Below are 19379 nucleotides of genomic sequence, written 5' to 3'. Positions count from 1 at the left end.
GCTTTCCTGATTTACAGGGAAAGTGTTAAGCCTCGTTTTCCTTAAGCCACGAGACCAAAGCTGTCAGAAGCAGAGACAACAGGGATCTGACAAGGCCAGGAGGAAATTACACGTCCTTCTCCTGTGTACCTGCCTGAATGTTTATGTGGGATTGGGAAGGACAAGATGCCCTTCCTCCTGTGAAGTCACTGCTGATCACAGAAGCAGATTTCAAATAATCTTTTCCATTTTGCTCCTCTGGGCTCCTTGGCTTTGTAAACTGTCAGCAAAGCTGTCAAAGTGGGGAGCTAAGATCTTGCAGCCTCTCTGGGCAGATGCCGCTGGAATCCTGTTTGTGCAATGGCAGATGCAGAGGCTGGAGCAAGAATTAACTGCGTCATTCCAATAGTGCTGAATTCCCCGGGCTAATTAGGGCTTCACATTCTTTTATAACTGAGTTTTTTTAAAAAAAAAGATAGCTACTTGGAGATTCCATTAGAAGCGACACACTTTCAAGATGCCTGAAATTGCCCAGGTATTGTTGCCAATAGGTAAAAGGAAACCTTCCTCTCTTGATTTGAGGCTATTGGTTTTCTGTTTCACCGCAGATCATCTGTTATTCTTACCTCCAACCAGAGATACAGGGAAGCACTTTCATCGGTCCCTGGGACAACACAGTCTGCCATGATTGTTGATCATGCCAGGTCAGGAAGCAAGTGCTGCAGAGAAGGGAGTAGGAAAGAGAAGCAAAATAGTAGCTGCGTTGTGGGGAGTCCTTCCTATGTGGTTGGCCCAGGTAGAAAGAATCAAGTCTCTGATTTCACTTTGTGTGTGTGTTAGTCACTGAGTCATGTCTGACTCTTTGCGACCCTATAGACCATAGCCCACCAAGCTCCTCTGTCCATGGGATTCTTCAGGCAAGAGTATTGGAGTGGATTGCCATGCCCTTCTCCAAGGGATCTTCCCCACCCAGGATCGAACTCGGATCTCCCACATTGCAGGCAGATTCTTTGACTGTATGAGCCAGCAGGGAAACCCTGATTTCATTTTATCTTCCCAATAACCCTATGGAAGAGATATGACTCTTGACCCCATTTCACAGGTTCAGAAAGTGGAGACTTGTCCATCATCAGAGTAAGTGGTGAAAAAAATCATTTGAATGTTTTATAAAGAGTCAGACAAAAGGGAACCAGCAGGTGCAAAATTTTCTTCTTTTTAATGTGAAAACTCATCCTCTGAGTATAAATTCTCTGCCAAGGAAACCACATTCTTTTTGTTTCACAATATTTTAAGTAGAATCATTTTATTTTCTATCTTAGCCTCCATTTATCTTAAAATTCATCTTAAATAGAGCAGATAAAATATATACATATATACAGAAGAAATGACTTAAAAACTGACACTGATTATCCTGACTATTGCACACCATAAATAAATATATAGCAGTTCAACATAATTACAAAATATCAAACCTATATGCATTCAGCCAAATGTCATTCAGCCAGTATTGGAGTGGCTAGATGCTAAAGCTGAAACTCCAATACTTTGGCCACCTCATGCAAAGAGTTTATTCATTGGAAAAGACTCTGATGCTGGGAGGGATTGAGGGCAGGAGGAGAAGGGGATGACAGAGGATGAGATGGCTGGATGGCATCACTGACTAGATGGACGTGAGTCTCAGTGAACTCCAGAGTTAGTGGTGGACAGGGAGGCCTGACGTGCCACGATTCATGGGGTCACAAAGAGTCGGACATGACTGAGCAACTGAACTGAACTGAACTGAGTATCAAACTCATGTTAGATAATAAGGACTCATTAGTAAAAGATAGATAACTTCCTTTTTTCCCCATGGAGCTTATAGAGAAAAAATACATTAAAAATTTATCATTTTGTATAAATAATTTGGTGTGTCTAAAGATGACAAGTTGAAATGAAACACAAGACACTGGCAGTCAATTTTTATATCAGAAACTTTCATCAAAAAGAGCACAAAAATGTGGATTATGCAAAATAATAGCATAAAAACAATTTTATTAGGGAAAAATGGTCACTATAATGCTTAAGAAGTAGTTATTAAAAAGAATTTATGAGAAAATGAAAGACAAAAAGAAAGTATGTGATAATATGATGAGCAATAATAAATATGCAACATCCAAAACATTTTTTGATGAGCTTCATAACCATATGTCAGACTCTTCACTCTTGTGTCTTATTAGAATCCAAACAGGATGCAGAACGAACTTTTCGTTGCACATATGCTACATGTACACTTGACTCTCTCTGTAGAAAATACCTTTCAGCAGATGATGTTTTTCTGATGCATTTGGGGTTCAGCAATGAAGGACATAGTTCAGTTATTTCCTAAGTTTGAAGGAAAAGGTTTAGAAAATGAAATCTAAGCCAAGCAGTTTCTGTTACCCAGAGAGATAAACCAAAAGCACAAATGCAATGTTCTTCAACTGCTTAATGGATTTTGAATCATTTTACAAAGACCTCACAAAGCATACCTCAATTTAGAAGAATAACCGTGAGACCTCCAATTAGAACTATAATTAAATGTCATTTGGGGACTAATAACCACGCTTGCGGCATTGTCTGAGTTGATGACAGTGGGGAAGGGATGAGGTTATTCAGTTCAGCTTCTGGTCAGAAATGCCAGCTGATCATTAGACTCCAGTAAATTTCATGCACCAATGTATTTATTGCTACTAAAAACTGAAAATATGAAGGGAAGGAAAAGTAGAGATCTATTGATTGCGTGATGGGCCTTGGAAGTTCATTTTGATATCCATTATTCCTTGATAACAAATGTGTCCTCTAGTTTTACCCAGTCAAACATGTTTCCATTTCTACCCTTTTGTGAAGATGAGCATAAAATAAGCATGCAAAAAAAATTTTGTATCCACACATGAAGGTGTAATTTTTGTCCTGGGACATCAATCAAGTCCCAAATCTATACCCCGTTGTGGAAACCTAGGGTCCTTTAGGTCTTGCGGTCTAGATTTTGAGAGGTTCAGACATCTTTGCTATCCTTATTTCCCTGGAAAAGATGGAAATTCTCAACCAACTCTTGAGATAAGTTGTTTAGCTATACAGTAAGTCCAGAAATGCTACTCTATGGGAGGAAAAAGAAAAGTGAAAGTTGCTGAGTCATGTCTGACTCTTTGCAAACCCATGGACTATACAGTCCATGAAATTCTCCAGGCAAGAATACTGGTGTGGGTAACTGTTCCCTTCTCCAGGGGATCTTCCCCACCCAGGGATCGAACCTAGGTCTCCTACATTGCAGGTGAATTCTTTACTAGCTGAGCCACCAGAGAAGCCTATTGCGGGGGTGGGGGCAGGGGCATGCAAAGTTTTGAGAGAGATTTACAATTCCTTTGCTTTATTTTAAGATTCTTAGAAAAGAAACACACAGAAAACCAGAACTTGTCTTTAATCTTTGGGCTCAATTGCTTCAGCCAGTCTTCCCAGGTGGCGCTAGTGGTAAAAAAATGGTAAAGAACCTGCCTGCCAATGCTGGAGACATAAGAGTTACAGGTTTGATCCCTGGGTCAAGAAGATCTCCTAGAAGAAGTAGTAACTCACTCCAGTATTCTTGCCTGGGAAATCCCACAGACAGAGGAGCCTGGGGGGCTACAGTCCACGGGGTCCCAAAGAGTCGGACATGACTGAAGGAATTTAGCACGCACACTTCAGCTGGAACTGAGAACCCACTGCTTCTCCAAAGGTCTATCTAGAAATCAGAAACAGGAATGCATATAGCAGGAAAATAACTCTAGATAATGGAATAAACTTGCTATTAGAAGAGCATTTGAGGACATCATGTAAAAGAACCAAAAAAAAAAAAAAAATCACTGGGCTTATTTATGAACAAATGAAACAAGAAAGCATAGATTTAGGCTGCTGTGGGGCCAGAGCAAAAAGAGACTTCTGTGTAGATGGGAAGAAGTTGAGGAAGTTAGAGCATACAGGACGTGGGAGGATTCAAGCACTCCAACAGGTACCTTCTGGCTTTGCAAGACCTATTTTGTCAAATCTGACATATGGGACCATGTGTCGGAGTGGACTTTGTGGGGAGTCTTATATTTACCAGGTAAGTGACCAGATGTCTTTGCCAATGTATAATAATTTCTGGGGAAGGGTTTTCAAAATTCAGGCCATACGACCCAAAATAGGAAAAATTCTTCTTGCTTTAAGGAAATTTATGGATAATTCAAGATAAGCCATCTGTGCAATAAGAAATACACATCCTACAGATGGTGAGAATTATAAGACACATAATATTTTTAATAATGGCAACATTTCAGATGTATTGTATAAGACATATGTACATATGTTCATCTGGTCTGTTATGGTGGTACTTGTATTTACACACCACATTACAACTCTATCTCTGATAAGGTGCTAGACACATAGTAAGCTATCAATAAGTCTGGAAGGAAGGCAAGAAGAAGGGAGGGAAGGAGAAAGGGGAGAAGGAAGGAAGGAACTTCAGGGTTATCTTGGATAGAGTATTTGTTATGTATATTAACTGTGACTGCCTCTATCTTTGTGTGTCTGTGACAATTTCGATTAATTTGACATCATATTTTGACTAGTTTTGCTTTTAAAAAGATTTTAATTTATTTTTTTATTGAAGTTTAGTTGCTTTACAATGTTGTGTAAGTTTCTGATATTCAGCAAAGTGAATCAGCTATACGTATACTTATATCCCCTGTTTGCCACCACAGAGTATTGAGTAGAGTTCCCAGTGCTATACAGAAGGTTCTCCTCAGCTATCTGTTTTATAAATAGCAGTGTATGTATGTCAATCCCAATCAGAAAGTAAAACATAAATATCACATATTTACATATCTATGTGAATCTAGAAAATAGTATGTGCGAATGCTTAGTCGCTCAGTTGTGTCCGACTCTTTGTGACCCCATGGACTGTAGCCTTCCAGGCTTCTCTATCCATGGGGATTCTCCAGGCAAGAATACTGGAATGGGTTGCCATGCCTTCCTCCAGGGGATCTTCCCAACCCAGGGATGAAACCCAGGTCTCCCGAATTGCTGGCAGATTCTTTACTGTCTCAGTCACCAGAAAAATGGCATAGATTAACCTATTTGCAAAGCAGAAATAGGGACACAGACAGAGAACAGACATATGGACACCAAGAGGGAAAGGAGGGTGCGATGAATGGAGGACTAATTTTCTTTTAATCTCACGTGGTGTGCTGGAGCCAGCTTGCATGGCCATGTGTTAAATTTTCAGGCAATCTTTGAACCAGTTGTTGAACATGGCAAATCTAATGAATTATATAAACTTTCAATTAAATAGATTATATCAAAAACAAAGGTTAAAAAAGTACTCAAACTTGTTGCTTCCGATTACTTTACTGCATTGTCCCATGATTTAGCCTCTTGGTGTTACTTACTTATGTTGTATTTGTTTAGGGGAAAAATTAAAATGGCATGCTGTTGTGATTATCTTCCCAACTCTACATCCAGTGAGGTCACATGGGTAGCTTGACTCTAGCTAAGGTAGCAATGTTCACTCAACAGAGATTGGCAAATACTACAAGTCAGGGCTTCTTTTGTGGGAGAGGAGGATGGTAGTTAAAGTTTTACCAACACACCACAGAGCAGACGTCTTGACATTTCATTGTGTCACTATGCATTACCCCCTATCTTTTAGAACTGAATCTTGTTTCATTGAATGATGCTCCTTTCAGAAGAAACACTCTTTCCCTCCATTAGGTAGTTAGAGTGAGGCTTCCGATTATACACTCCCATTCCTGGGCCACAGATATGAGAATATCACACAAATTAGGCCAATCAAAATGACTCTTCCCCCTGACCATAGTGATAAGTCCAAAGATGAGCATGTGACCTACTCCAAACCAATCAGTCCTTCCCTGAGATTTTCTAGGCAGATCTTGGGAAAATTAAGACTTCCCCTTTCCCTGTGGAATAACTAAGGTGGGATAATGTAAACCTAAGGCTTCTGTGGCCATGCTTTCCCCAATATCCACAACACAGATGTGACATCCTGAAACCAGCCACAGCAAGCAGCAAACCTGTGAGGCAGAAGACAATCTGGAAATATCATCTGAGTCCCTGGGTTCAGACATGCCAGTTCACCCATATTCTTTCCAGTTCATGTAAATCAACAAATTCCAATTTTTGCTTAACTTGTTTTGAGTTGGGTTACTTGCAACCAAAAAGTCCTAAAAGAGTTGATTTGGGCTTATCTGCTTATTTTCTCCTGTTGCCCCTGTTTCCTTGGTTCGTCAGTTGTATGTATATATGAGTTATATGTTGATTCTTTAAAACTAATCTAGAGAAAGAAGCCATCCTAGGAAACCAGATGCAGTCATTCAGGAAATCCATAAATCTCTCTTAACCAGTGCTTCCAAGGTTTTGCTGCTGCCATGGGGATTGGAGTAATAAAATGCAGAGGTTTATCACCTTCAAACTCAAACTCTGCCAAGAAGAAACAAGGTTCCAACACTATGATTCATTGGTGTCGCTTCAGCAGAAGAGCTGTGTGATGGTGGGGATGTGTCTTGAAATGAAATCCTAATGAAAGGACTGGTAGGTCTGTTGTCTTGATTAAGTTATAGAAGCTGAAGTCCACCATTACTTACTAGCATAACTATGATTAATTGCTATAAAAAGGAAATTAGATAAAAGTAAAGGGAAATTGAGAGAAAAGAAGAATGGATAAAAAGGACCAGAAACTAGTTTATTAATGTCTCCTTGTGCCCTTGTCTGGTCCAAACGTCCCTCTTTTAAGAATAATGCATTGGAATCCAGTGTTGCTTGCCTCTGTTGCTAGTATGGGCATTTACTAGAGGGTGTGGCCATATGTGGAGAAGGAAATGGCAACCCACTCCAGTATTGTCGCCCAGAGAATCCCATAGACAGAGGAGCCTGGGAGGGCTACAGTCCATGGGGTCACAAAGAGTCAGACATGACTGATGTGACTTAGCATGTAGCACGTAGCACGTGGCCATATAAGCCTTGGGGAAACCCCCAAAATCAAGTGGTCAAGATACCCCATCTTATGATTGGTCAGAAACTTTTTTGCCCAGCTGCCCTGATACTTACTGAATAGTGATGGGACATGGCAATGGTGGAAATTATGCACAGGCTCAGCCATATTGACTTGTAACAGAAGCATCCTTTATTCGGTGCCGGAGTATTGCTTGTACAAGATAGGAGTAGCAGAATTGTCTTCACCAGACTAGTTCTGCACCATGATTTTAGACATTAGATTTCACTACATAATCTCCAGACCTTCAGACATCTCAGAGCTTCCACAAGCTACTCAGTATACATTGAATATTATTTTTTTCTACTGAAATCAGTCAGAGTCATTTTGTTCTTTATGCTTCAGCATCTTGATTGACTCACTGAGGCAACAGAGCAGCAGGATCATGGTTAGGAAGGCAGGGATAAGCATTAAGTCCAATGTGAGGGGTGAGGTTTGAAATGGAAGAGTAGGAAAATCATCAGAAGTTGGGGTGTGTGGATATTGTCTGAGTGTATAGTTTAACAGACACCCAAGAGTGCTCTATTGAAACACCTCTTATTGGAAGGAGTGGTCCAGTGGCTCAAAACTCTGGGCCATATCAGAAATATAGGATGCTCAGATCTTTCCAGACAAGAGAAATTAGAAAGTGGGAAGGTTTCATAATGAATATGGTAATTTCCCCCCAAATTGGTATTTTAGGTGGAAATATTTAATTGTGGTAATACATCTGTTGAATTTTAAAAGAGACAGATAATAGGGTATAAAAGGTCATATTACTCATCACATACATTCTCTGTTCCAAAACACATTGCTCAGAACAAAACTGTTCAGCAAGGTATGACTGTATGTCTTGTATCTTAGGAGAAGGTAAAAATATAAGTAATGTGCATTTTTGTTAAATGACCATTTCCTATGAAAATATCCACTCATTTTTCTGTCTTCTTGGATTATTTACATTTAAGTGAATTACTATCATAAAGCAGAAATCATTTACATATTCTTTCTTATTAATATTTAACAACACTTTCTCATCAAATAATGCTTTTCCAAGTCATTTATTTCTAGTTGGTTGTTTCTGTTTACCATATCTCTGCATCACGTTACTCTTCGTCTTTTTGTTATGAGTTGTATTTTTAGGAAAAGTCACCTAGTAGGTGATCATCCAGAGGCTCCACTCTTTTGTCTCTGGTTAGAGGATGTTTCTGCTTACCCTAAATGGACTGTGGTCATCATTTCATACTTTGCAGAGCAGGAGGTGATAAAAGTGTTGCAAATGGAAGTAAAGCATCTGGATTTAGGTACTGAGGGCAATTGCTCCCACAAAGAGGGATTTTCTCTGTGGGAGGGACATTTGCCTTGTTGGCTTCAATTCTGTCCTGAGATTGTGTAAGAGTGTATGGGCTGGAAAGGTTGTCATAACTACAGTTACGCCAACTTTTGGACCTGCTAGATCCTCTGAGTTTGGCTGATCCACCTTCATCTAGCCAAAGTTGATCACCTTGCACTCTGGTTCCTTTGGGCTCCTTCCTTGTCAGAAGGATGAGATTAATAAAACTCCTGCTGACCCTGGAGTACTTCCAGGTCTGAATCTACATGACTTAGATTTAGAAAACACTCAGGGTGCTTGCAGTGAGAAGAAGAATTTGACAGGAGAGGACTCAGCATATTCTTTGAGAATAACATGGAGACGTAAATTATTTGGTAGCTTATTTGATTTAAAGTAATGTTCCTCCTCTTTCTCTTCCTCCTCCTGCGTGTCAGTTTTACACACGCACATGTTCTTTTAGAAATCGTGAGAGTGGGAAGGTAAAACAATGGCCGAGCTAAAATGCGGTTCTCGTGATTAAAGCTCCAACCCATACAGCCCCATGCTTCACCTTGTGGTTGGCATCAGACCCCCATATTTGTGGTGATGTACAAGATATCACTCTCAACAATCAGTTCACCATAAAGTATAAACCAAGTGTTTGTCCCCTAACACTGGCATTTGAATGAGGTTGACTGTAATGAAATACTGTCAGATGTATGAGCTCAAGGATTGTCTTTCCTACTTCTGAAGTTCTGGTTCTGTTAAATAATTGATGTTCACAACTGAATGCACAAAGGACCCAGAGATACTTATGGAGTTGAACTGAAAGCCTGGGAACAGACCTTCTAAACCGAAGATGATGTATAATTTGGAGCCATCTGACAAAAACTTAATACTGAAAAAGCAAATGATATTCTGCTAAGAATGTGGACTTCAAATAAATTGGTGTATTTCTGAATCATAGGCAGGGTATTGAAACAGCCTTCCATCTCTCCTTTCTCAGACTGCATTTCCAGCAGCACTTATTCTAGAATCTACTGCACAGGCTACCCTACCTATATCTACTCCTAACTTTAAGACAAGGAGTCATGTGTCACATAGTTGGGGCAGTAGTAGGAGTCGGAGTAACCATTGAAGAAGTTATCTTTCAGTCCATATATTACTTGTGTGAATGTAAAAAAGCTCATGCTTTTACTCATCCATTCACTGAACTTATATTACTTGAAACTGTCAGGAAAAGAGATACAAAGATGAATTATGAATGGTGACTTTAAAGTAGGGAGACAGATAAGTAGACAGATAAGAAACTGTTAAGTGAGTAAGACAGACAAAGGCAATCACTGACTTCAATATGGTTAGTGTAGCAGGACCTGATGGTAGGCACAGGCTACAATAAAGGCCATTTAGCCTAGTGGTTAAGGGTTTCAGTCTGGTCTCCAATCCTGACTCTTCCACATACTAATCGCAGTAAACTTGAGGCAACTTCCCTGACCATCCTGAGCATTACTGTCCTCGTCTGTGAGAGAAATATTATTCACTTTTCAGAATATTTTTGAGGATTAAATTAGAACAGCCATTGTGATCTTTTCAAGCATGGCCTGGGGACTCCCTGGGGTCCCTGAGATTTTTTCAGGAATCTGCAAGCTCAAAACTACTTTCGTAATAATGTTAAGAAATATTTACCTTTTAACTCTCCTTTTATTTTTATAACAGTATTAGGATGATATATGCCCCTTCCCTGTTATTCTTTCATGAGTGTACAGTAAAGTTTTTAAGAGGCCATGTGATGTCTCAATGGACTGAATGCAGGAAAAGATGGAAAAACCCAGATGTGTTCTATTAAGACATCAAAGAGATTTACAGAAATCTATTTTTTGTCTTAAAGATATACTATTTTATTAAAATATAAATGTGACATGTTTATCATCATTTTATCTGAAACCCGGTGGCTTAGACAATAAAAAAAAAATCTGCCTGCAAAACAGGAGACCCAGTTTCGACTCCTGGACCAGGAAGATGCCCTGGAGAAGGGAATGGCAACCCACTCCAATATTCTGGCCTGGAGAATCCCATGAACAGAGGAGAATGGCAGGCTACAGTCCATGCGATCACAAAGAATAGGACATGGCTGAGTGACTAACATTTTCATTGTCAAATGGATATTTTGAAGTTTTCTCAGGTTTATAATTGAAGTTTTCTCAATTTATAATATTGCAAATGATGATAGATGTGACCCACTTAAACAAAAGCTCTTTGGTAGCCTTTCAAGGAAGAATATAAAGGGGGCTGAAGAACAAGTTTGAGAACAACTAAACTAGAACATTGGCTGATACTTATAGGAACTATTGAAAAGTTAACTGTTGACTATTACTGTTATTGGAGACCTAGAAGCTAGATTGTTGCAGTAGGGATTCTGTTAGAGACTTGGAAAAGCCAGTATGGTAAAGGAAACTTGAGGATGTAGTGCCTAAGCTGAGTTAAAATGAGTTGGTCTATTCTGTGTGTCTGGATTTAAGAGGTGGCTCATAAATTAACCTAGATTTTGACCATATTTGCCACATCACACTTATCATGGTGGGGTTTCAGAGGTGAGAGATAAGTGCTGGCATTGAAGTAGCTAAGAATTTACTTGGAAAGACAAAACTTTTACATAGAAAACTCATGGTACAAGATTATAAAACAAGGGTTAGTATCAGCAGATGGATGATAAGTGGCAATAAAGGTCCAGTAAGTATTAGAAGATTTATAGAAGGTTATCACTGAGAGGACATGTCTTTTAGAGCAAATATTTTATTTTTATGTTTTAAAATTACGTATCACATGAATATATTTTCTGAATTTATAGTTTAACAGTTCTAAGTTTTTGCAGGGTAAAAGGTGACATTGAACCTTTAGCTCTCTACCCAATCAGCCTTTTCTGTCCTGAGATAATTGCCATACATAGTTTGGCAAATACCTTTCCAGACTTTTTTCTCTTCAATAAATATAGAGAAAAGAATAATACCAAAACCTAAAGCACCTACCAATTTCCATATATAATCTGAACTATTGACCTAGATCAACTTATACATCTTCACAAAATTCCAGAAAGCATTTACCATTACTATTTCTCTTTCACTAATGAGGGAGAATGGACAACCTGAAGCACAGGGAAGATACGAAGCTTGCTCAAGGTCACAGAGCTGGTGTGTGACATGATACCTTTCACTTAGAAAGTTAGACAGAGAGACACACATAAGAAGGTATATAAAACCACAGTGTTTTAAAATTTTGTTTTTATATAAATGGGGTTGTATCATCATACATGTTACTGTATCATATACTCAACGTTTTTCACTTAGCAATAAAAACAGAGCCTCACTTTATTTGACTTAACAGTTTCATAATCTTATTGTTCTCTATTTTTTCAAATTATTAATTTGAAAAATTAATTTCTGCCTTAGTTTCTACCTTATTTTACCTTATAAATTCTAGATCATACATTCTTGATGGGGGTGATATCCCTAAAAGGGCAAATTTTAGTTCTTGGGGACTGAAAAACCTTGCTCATTTTTACATATAAGCACTGATAGATAGACATGCAGCAGCTCACAAATATGTTCCATACCTGTGATTAGGAAAAAACATTAAAAAGGCTTCTTAGGATAATGATAATATTTGTAGTTGCTTCCCTGGTGGCTCAGATGGTAAAGAATCTGCCTGCAATGTGGGAGACCTGGGTTTGACCCCTGGTTGGGAAGATCCCCTGGAGGAGGGCATGGCAGCCCACCCAGTATTCCTGCCTTGAGAATCCCCATGGGCAGAGGAGTCTGGAAGGCCACATCCAAGGGGTTGCAAAGAGTCAGACACAACTGAGTGACTAAGCACATAGCATTAATAGTAACAATAATCATAGCAATGGTAATAAAAAGATCTAAAGATGCTGTTTGAGATGAACTTTGGAATTCACTTGTCAATTTCACCTGCTGATTTTTGCAAAAGAAGACTGTGGAGACCAGAGAGATGACATGAGTTGACCTAGGTGACATTGCAAATTAGGAGCAAATCTGGGATGAACACCCACTCTTGTCTTTCATTTGTAATTCTTTTCACTGTTCAGCCTATTCTGATTTATCTTGGCACCTTGAATAGGAAATTTCTCCCGGGCTTTTCAGCACTACTGCGTATTGGACAAGCCTAAGCACAGTCAGTTCAGTTACTCAGTCATATCCGACTCTGCGAACCCACAGACTGCAGCACGCCAGGCTTCCCTGTCCATTACCAACTCCCAGAGCTTGCTCAAACTCATATCCATTGAGTCAGTGATGTCATCCAACCATCTCATCCTCTGTCCTCCCTTTTTCCTCCTGCTTTCAATCTTTCTCAGCATCAGGGTCTTTTCCAATGAGTCAGTTCTTTGCATCACGTGGCCAAAGTGTTGGAGCTTCAGCTTCAGCATCAGTTCTTCCAGTGAATATTCAGGGTTGATTTCCTTTAGGAATGAGTGGTTTGATCTCCTTGCAGTCCAAGGGACTCTGAAGAGTCTTTTCCAACACCACAGTTCAAAAGCATCAATTCTTCGGCACTCAGCTTTCTTTATAGTCCAACTCTCACTGGGCCTAAGCACAAGTTGCCCATAACCTCCCTTCCTAGTCCAGGGAGGCTACATCTGAACCTGCCTGCTGACATCCATCATCTGACTTGTCCTTTTCTTTCTCCTGTTCCTTTTTTAGAACCTGGACAGTAAACAATGACATTAATCGGGACCCTCCAGATAATGGAAGAGATAAGCATGAGGGCCTCGAGTTTGGACTCCAGGCTCTAACTTACCATAAGTTCAGAAGAGAGGAAGACTTTTGGGTTATGTTTATCAGAAAAGGTAAGACATTGTAGAGGATGAGAGAAGATGAATATGGCAAAGGAAAGAGAAAATGTCCAGGAACAAGAGAAGTGGAGCAAAAGGTGAACAGCTACTGAAACTGGACTCATTATGCCTTCTTACCTACTTTTACATAATAAACAAAACAAACAAAACTTTACCTTCTCATCACATTCATTCTACTTACCCATCAGGTCATCCCTCTCCTGTATTTCTGCTGAACATCAATGAAGTAAAGAGCATTTTTGGACTGTTTTTTCTTTGATTTACCTTCTTTTCAACTATCTCTGCTGCTTTTGACTTTCTCAGGGAGGGGAATAGCAGGACTAAGACTTTAAAGAGAAAAAGTGGAGGCTCTTTTACTTAGCAGGTACCATCTGTAATTCTCTCTTGGCTATTGACTACACCAATCCCTGATGCCCACAGACCATTCTCCCTGGGTTCTTACAACTCTACCTTTGATAACTAGTCAGATGTGTTCCAGTGATTCCCACTCCCTTGGGGAGCCTCCTACCACACTGTACCAGAGTTACTATGGAACACAAGACAAATAATGTTACATCACTTCCAAGATTAGGTTATAAAACACACTGCAGCTTCCATCTTGGTCTTTTCCTCTGTCTCATGACTTGCTCCAAGGAAAGTCACCTACCAAGATGAAGCAACCCTATGGCAAGGCCAATAAGCTGAGGCATTGAAGTTGCCTTCTGACAGCCATGTGGGTGAGGATGAATGTGTGTGTGTGTGCTCAGTCATGTTTGACTATTTTGCGATCCCAATGACTATAGCCTGCCAGGCTCCTCTGTTCATGGAATTTTCTAGGCAAGAATACTGGAGCAGGTTGCCTTTTCCCTCTTCAGGGGATCTTCCTGACAGAGGGATTAAATCTGTGTCTCTTGTGTCTCCTGCATTGGCAAGCATGTTCTTTCCCAGCTGAGCCAACAGGGAAACTCCCGCCATGTGAATGAGGATGAATACAGATCCTAAAGACCAGTCAAGACTTCTGATGATGGTAACCCCAGCTGACAACTCGAGTGCAACCTCAAAGAAACCCCGAGCCTTAGAAATTTTGTGAGATATTACTTTTGCTTCTTTATACTGCTAAGTTGGGGAATAATTTGTTACATAGCAGTAAATGCTAATATACTTCCTCAGCCTTGGCCCTAACAGAACATGCCTGGGGTTGCAGTCTCTTGCCAATGGCCCTTTCCTTACAAGTCTCACCTGGTTTTCCTTAGAAGTCTTCACTTAGTCCAAAGACAGCATGACCCTTAGCTTGCCCTTTGTGAAAGTGGAAAGCGCAGACTGGTCTGACTGCAGCTTTCTCTTCCTCTCCTTGATGAGGCACGGGGCAGGCACCAAGCTCTGTAACCCCAGACTTCAATGAACATTAATCTTCCAAGCATTCTTCTGTGCCTTATTTTAGGATGGACCTGTGTGTTAGTTTTCTAAGGTGGTTGTAACAAAGTCTCACAAACTTGATGGCTTAAAACAACAGAAACTTATTCTCTGATAGTCTGAAAGCAGAATTCTAAAATCAAGTGTCAGTAATGCCATGTTCCCTCCAAAAATTCTAGGGGAGACTCTTTCCTTTCCTCTTCCAACTTCTGGTAGCTCCAGGTATACTTGGCTCATGGATGCATAATTCCAATATTTGCCTCTCTCTTCACATGGATTTCTCCTCTGCTAGTGTCATTTCCTTTTCTGTCTCTTATAAGGGCACTTATTGGATTTAGGGTCCATCTGGATAATCCAGGATGATCTCATCTCAAGAACATTAATTATATCTGTGAAGACCCTTTTCCTTAACAAGCTCACATTCAACAATTCTCAGGGCTACCATTCAACTACAGTGTGTGAGTTCCTTTATCTCACCAGGTGGGGAAAAAACAAGGAAAAAAAGCATCATGATTATTCTTGGATTTCCCCTCATACAGCTTTCAGGAAGTTAATTAAGTACCTCTCTCTCTCAATTGCCTAGAGTTAAGGGTAAAGTGAGTGTGTATTCTGATTTATACCTCTTGACCAGTGTAATTTTTCATAGTCCCTCCCCTGCTCTCATTTTGAAAACAGTCCCAGTTGGGATAAGTTACATGAGCACCCAAAATTAGGCTGTTACCAAACATTTAGCTTGTTTTGGGGGAAGGTGAACAAAACATTTCTTTAGAGTCTCTGGATGCTTAGTAACCAATGATCTAAAAGACAACAGAAAAAGTTTTATGTAACATACTGCTGCTAAGTCACTTCAGTCGTGTCCGACTCTGTGCGACCCATAGAGGGCAGCTGACCAGGCTCCCCCGTCCCTGGGATTCTCCAGGCAAGAACACTAGAGTGGGTTGCCATTTCCTTCTCCAATGCAGGAAAGTGAAAAGTGAAAGTGAAGTTGCTCAGTCGTGTCCGACTCCTAGAGACCCCATGGACTGCAGCCCACCAGGCTCCTCTGTCCATGTGATTTTCCAGGCAAGAGTACTGGAGTGGGGTGCCAGTGCCTTCTCCTATGTAACATACAGGTACTATTATTATTAATATTTATTTCCTTAAGAGTGAGTACCCCAAAGGTTTGGGGGTAACATATAGTTTGTGTCATGAGGAAGAAGAAAAAGAATAGAGACTGAATATTTATATGACTGCATTTTTAGAAAACAGGGCTGAAAAGACCTGATGTGGAGAAAAATGTCAAGAAGTCTAAGTAGAGTGCTCCCCTCAAAAGTCCTTTAGAATTTCAGATTACACAAATAATGTTTCTCAGTAACAAACCCAGCATTCAATACATATATTGAATTGAATACATTCTATATAGAGAGCTAAGTTAATTTGTGGCATATTTTAGATTCCATATTAATTCTTAAACCAGACTTTTGAGACATAAGGGAAGTGTGGGACACTAAAGCTTTTCTATAAACAGGAGGCTGGTGGAGGTCATGAGGAGGCCTGTTCCAGGAAATCCCTGGAGGATTCTACTTGGTTACACAAGGAAAGGATTTGGGACCCTAAAGGTAGGGGCCACTAAGTTCCATATCTCTTGCTTAACCACATGATGGGTTAAGAGTAAGCCTCAAGTAGGGGCAGGAACAATTCCAGTAGCAAAGAAAGAGGCCAGATCAGTCAAACCATAATCTATGGAAAAACTGGCCCCATTGGGTTGATTGATCTCCCTCATGATGTTGGGACATTTCATTCCCAATTGCCAACATAAGTGGATAAGCCCAGCTGAGAGGCAAATGAGCATCGTCAGTGTTCTACAACAGAGGGGCCTCTGTTTTCATTATTTGTTTTGTTGTTGTCCAGTCACTCAGTCATGTCTGACTCTTTGTGAACCCACATATTGCAGCTTGCCAGGCTTCCCTGTCCTTCACTATCTCCTGAAGTTTTTTCAGACTCAAGTCCATTGAGTCAATGATGCCATCCAATCATCTCATTCTCTGTCACCCTCTTCTCCTCCTGCCCTCAATCTTTCCCAGCATCAAGAGCTTTTCCAATGAGTCTGCTCTTTGCATCAGGTGGCCAAAGTATTGAAGCTTCAGCATCAGTGTCAGTCCTTTCAATGAATACTCAGTGTTGATTTCCTTTAGGGTTGACTGGTTTGATGTCCTTGCTGTCCAAGGGACTCTCAGGAGTCTTCTCCAATACCACAGTTCAATAGCATCAATTCTTTGGTGCTCAGCCTTCTTTATGGTCCAGTTATCATATCCATATATGACTACTGGAAAAATTGTAGCTTTGACTATGTGGACCTTTGTTGGCAAAGTGATATCATTGTTTTTTAACACACTTACTGTTGAATTTTTCTTTACTATCTGCTCGGTTCTGTTCACTTAAGAAAGATTTGCTGGGTCTCAGTTTCTTAAGTGAAAGCATAATATATATCCTCTGATTCTTAACCTATTTGGGGGGATTATCACCTCTTCAATCAGTTAGTTACTATTCATCCTCCCAATATTAACTTAAATATTACTTCTTCCAATCCTCCATTCTGACAATACTTCACCCAACTCCTCCCAGGAAACATAGTTACCCAGTTTACTTCTTTTGCTACAGGATAGTCATGGTTTATTATAATCGCTTATTTAGTTCTGTGTCTTCTCTTTTATGCTTTAAATTGAGATAATGGTGTCTATTTGCTTGCTTGCTAATTTTTATTCATAGAATCTCACAAATATCTAGCACTCAATAAATATTTGTTAAATGACTGGAAAAGCCTGATACTTGGATGGTTCTTACTCATTTGGGGATCATAGATACTTAAGTGGTGGGTAAAATCCATGGACCTTTTTCTTAGAAAACTTCAAGGGATTCACAACTACCATCCAGTCTTAGTCATGGATTCTGGGTTAATAACCCTTAGGCTGATTGATTTATCAAGCCCCTGCCAGCCCTGATATTTTAAGATTCTATAATATCAAAAGTCTCCACACCTCCCAGAATCTTAGCATCCTTTGATGCAAAAGCTAGCCGAGTTTGACATAGCCACAATTGAATATCGTGTGGCTGTAAATGATTGGTGCCCCCACAAAATAAAAGAGTCATAAAGTAATGGAGGTTCTGATTTGGGAAGGACCTTCTGAATGGAAAGAAATGGACAGATCATGAAGTCAATCCCTATTCAAAGCAAGAATCCTCTCTATACCATGCCTGACAAGAGAACACTCATCCTGTGCTAGAATATAGCCAGATAAAAGAAACCACAATTTGTCATCAAAATTTGAAAACTGGTGGCCCATAGTTTGTATTTAGCTTTCAATGATAATTTTTTCCCTCTCTGTAAGAGTGTTTTAAAATTCAGAGCATTTCACGCTTTTAAAAAGCCCATGTTTCTGGGTTTTCCCACAAAATCATGAGATTGAAAAACACTTTCGCACATGGAAACGTGGAGAGAACGCTCCAGTTTGCCACAGTCTGGACCACTCCCACTTCTTATATACCTGGTCAGATTCAGCCATATGCATTACCTTCCTGAGCTCTCTAAGTGAGGATATGCTGGAGATAGAGTAGGAAGCTCTGGTTATGGCATTCAGCAGTTTCCAGAGTATAAATACCTCCACCACAGCCAGTGTTAATGGCAGTCTGAGGGCAGTCTCCTTGCTTTAAAATTTATTAAAAGTTAACAATTCTTTTTCACAAATCAGTACAAGTTGGCAGAGCATACCAGTTATTTGTGATCTTAAAATGTTAGAAAAGCCAAATTCACTTAAGTCGGATTCAAACTGCACTTTCTGAAATTTCTACCTACATCCCCAGATCTTCCCTCTGTATCCAAATGACACATTTTAGGTTTTATCATGAGACAGCCTTGTAATTATATGTAAAGGAGGAAGTATCACTGACTACTAGCAAAGCTTCAAATTCTATTTGTCATCTAATATTAGTACTTAATTAAGGCAGATGGTCAAAAACTGATATTACATTAGAAAAAGAACAGGAAAGAAAACCTCAGCATGGTAAGAGCAGTAACCCAGAGTGGTATGATTTTTATTCTGTGTGCTCTTTATTTAGTATTTTCCAATATTTCTACAATAAATACATATTGCTTATGTAAATGTCTGCCTATAATCCCAAAAGGAAAATTGAATCACTTCAGTCTCATGACAGGTTTAGTATAGAGTTAAATGAGCTACACTTTACAGAGAGGAAATATAATGCTTTTCAGAACAAAATGGCACACTGGTAAATGAACTGGTATAAATTGATCCTGTTAGCTAAATGTCTCTTCAAAATAGGAAAGGTAAAGGATTGAAAATGAAGCTAGACTCATTATGAGAGTATCCTGATATAGGAGAGGGTAGTAAGTTGCATTTTAAGAACCAGACAATAGCCAAGACATGGAAACAACCTAAATGTCCATCAACACATGAATGGGTAAAGAAGATGTGGTATATATACTTACATATATATAATGGAATGCTACTCAGCCATGAAAAGGGATGGGAAAATGCCATTTGAAGCAATATATGGATGGACCTAGAGATCATCATACCAAGTTAAGTAAGTCAAAGACAAACATCAAACAATATCACTTATATATGAAATGTAAAACAAAATGATTCAAGTGAATGTACTTACAAAACAGATGTTAGACTGGGACATAGAAGACAAATTTACCAAGGGGGATAGCAGGGTCGGGGGGGACAAATTAAGATTTGGGGATTAACAGATACACACTACTATATATAAAATAAGTAACCAACAAGGGCCTTCTGTATAGCACAGGGAAC

General features: G+C 39.6%; 1 long non-coding RNA gene across 1 annotated transcript in view; it reads left to right on the top strand.

Annotated features, from left to right (window-relative positions):
• LOC123328584 overlaps window positions 1-13306 on the top strand; it is a 31578-nt gene extending 18272 nt beyond the window's left edge. The window contains exon 3 of the long non-coding RNA XR_006543509.1: window positions 13022-13306. This is a non-coding gene — a long non-coding RNA (uncharacterized LOC123328584). The remainder of the gene's footprint in view (window positions 1-13021) is intronic.
• Window positions 13307-19379: the final 6073 nt, after the last annotated feature.

This window comes from Bubalus bubalis, chromosome 2 (assembly GCF_019923935.1).
Source record: "Bubalus bubalis isolate 160015118507 breed Murrah chromosome 2, NDDB_SH_1, whole genome shotgun sequence".
In the NCBI taxonomy this organism is placed as follows: domain Eukaryota; kingdom Metazoa; phylum Chordata; class Mammalia; order Artiodactyla; family Bovidae; genus Bubalus; species Bubalus bubalis.
Note: the sequence above shows the minus strand (reverse complement) of the source record. Positions and strands in the feature narration are given on the sequence as shown.